This window comes from Gastrolobium bilobum, unplaced genomic scaffold (assembly GCF_033153095.1).
Source record: "Gastrolobium bilobum isolate Gb01-03AN ecotype WA unplaced genomic scaffold, APGP_CSIRO_Gbil_v1 utg2490, whole genome shotgun sequence".
NCBI classification, from domain to species: domain Eukaryota; kingdom Viridiplantae; phylum Streptophyta; class Magnoliopsida; order Fabales; family Fabaceae; genus Gastrolobium; species Gastrolobium bilobum.
In genome coordinates, this window is record NW_026895628.1 from 149,990 (window position 1) to 152,616 (window position 2,627).

The following is a 2,627-nucleotide window of genomic DNA, read 5'->3' on the forward strand; positions in this document are numbered from 1 at the left end:
GATTTCATTCCCTTCACTTCACACCTCCGCATATAATTTTAGTAGCTATTTCTTCAACTACTTCCGTTACTCAGCAGAGTCCTGCAATATTGTAAACCTCACTAGACGAGTTGTGTGATTCGTTTTTCAGCAAATTAATCATTGCACGAGAAACAATCATGGCATGTCACCTAAACTTGGTTACCAAAGAGAACACGGTCCCGGCATTGCATGTGAAGGGCTTAAGGATCACTACTGTGATTGATATGATGGTTTTAGTGGAAGCCGTAATTCCATAAAGCAGCCAGGGCCTCTAAAAATATGCCAACACCAACCCCTTCTTGTCATTACATCAAGTAATTCACTAATTAGGCAAAAAAAAAAAATTCATAGAATCTGTACTGTTAACTAAAAACTTCTGAAGATTGTGACCGACAGAGAGAGATAGCTCCTGAATGCTGTGTTCTCGAATCTCAAGCGAGTCATATGATTCATATGTTGTTGTATGTCATAATCACATAACTCAATGATATATCTTAATCATGCATCCAGAAACGGGATGCGAATGGGGACTACTATGATGGAATAATGGGTCAGTAAATGCAGGGTCATCAAGGAGCATGCATGGGGAACCATGTAATAAAAAAGTGATATTTTCATGTTCTGCAGTCTCTGTAGAAGGTAATCTTCGAGACCTAGAAATTTCAGTTCATCCTCCTTGGCTAAGGACCAACAGGGCAAGCACATAAAACAAAAAGCTAGAACTGACTCGGACAGTTGTCTCATATCCTTTTCTAAATAAATTCCAAGCATTTATTGATTTTTCAAAAGATGTGGACACCACTGCCATATTAGTAAGATTTTGATTTTACTAGAATTAATTTTTTTAATAAAAGTTATTTATATTCGGGAATGATATTTTAAAAGTAAGTTTAGAAGAATTGATTTTGTCTAAAAAAATAAAGTAAAATTACTTTTAAAGTATTATTATGAATATATTTTCAAAAGTTTTATAAGTGTCACATTAAAATTAATTTTATTCATTAAATTAATCAACAATCTAATTATGCATAACTTCCTCCCTTATTCATTATACGTTCATGATAGAGAAAGAATCACTGTAAAATCCCTCAGTTTTTTTAATTGAAAATATAATCATTAGAGTAGTTATATTTCAAACTGAATAAATATATATTTGGTCTTTAATATGGGATAAAATTTCTACGGCTCATTCATGGTGACATGATTTAATGTGAATGACATTCCCTTAATAAACTCAGAAAACAATTTTAAGGGAGTCTGCCTATTGATTTAGTATTTTTTTTTTAAAGAAGATTAAATGTAAAATGAAAATATTCCAACAAAATTGTCAGATTATGATCATGTGAAGAATTAAACCTACAAAACCCTGAAATTAGTTACAGATTCTTCTGTGTCTGTGACCGGATTCAAATGTCAATTAATGTCCATCCAGGCACCCACCATAGTTATGAGCTGGAACATCTCTTCGGTGAGTTAAAATGACCACAACTTGCTAATTTACAATCTATGTACAATGGTAGGATTATAAAACTATGTCGAAAATACTTATTTATGAATGTCAACCGAAATTAGATTATTAAGATAACAACTGATTTAGAGAACGGATATGCAATGGAAAGCTCAACTGTTAATGGGTTTATGGTATCGGACTATCGGTGGGCTAAAAACGAGCATTATATTATTAGTTTGCCAGAGTACCTAAAAAATATTTCTTGAGATAAGTTTATTTTCGGCTATTCCAAAATTACGTCGTTTTAATTATTTATTTTTTTATATCAATTGATTCATCTTTGAATGATTATGATTCCTTTTTTTTTCTCTTCCTTTATCACCATTGATCAATCTTTATACGGTTATGATTTAGTAGCCAGAAATAAAATTATCTCAAGCAACTTGAGAAACGATAAACCCTTATTAATCTCATATCATATGAGATACCTTATTTCCTATCTTAAACACAATTTTGTGATGAGACTCACTCATCTAAAAAAAGAAGAGAGCTGTTATCAAAAAAAAAAAAAAAGAAGAAGAGAGCAACACAGAAATCAATGAAAAAATTGCTCTCCAACAACACAATAATAGTTTTTCCTAAAAACAAATCTTACTACAATTTAATTGAATCAATAAAAAAAATTAGATTAGGGTGAGACACTTTATTTCCTATTTTAGACACAATTTTGTGAGGAGGCCCACTCATCTAAAAAAAATACCGAAAAATTGCTAGTTTTTCCTAAAAACAAATCTTACTACAATTAAATTGAATAAAAAAAAATTAGATTGGGGTGAGAGAGGCTCGAACTCTCGACCTCAGGATAACTCAGAGCTATGAGACCTACGCGCTAGCCAACTGCGCCACCACCCCAATTTGAAGGCTTAATAAATAATAATACTATTTTTAAGTTGTCACAGGTGTATTAGTTGCTAAAGTGGACAACGGATGGTGTCTTGGTTTTAGCCCAAGCACAATATGACCCACCCAGTTTGGGACATCGGAACACTTGTTCAGGATCTGGCATTTTGGCGTCCTGAAATAAAGTCCAAAGCCCGCAACTTGAACCCGTCGTTTTATGGGCCATCTTCTCTTGTAATTGTGGAAACCGCATTTA

At 32.9% G+C, this 2,627-nt stretch overlaps 1 non-coding gene across 1 annotated transcript; it reads right to left on the bottom strand.

The window, feature by feature from the left end:
* Positions 1 to 2,299: 2,299 nt before the first annotated feature.
* On the bottom strand, positions 2,300 to 2,383 carry TRNAM-CAU (transfer RNA methionine (anticodon CAU)). The gene is given in 2 exon segments: positions 2,300 to 2,335; positions 2,346 to 2,383. It is a non-coding gene; the product is annotated as a tRNA-Met (tRNA).
* Positions 2,384 to 2,627: the final 244 nt, after the last annotated feature.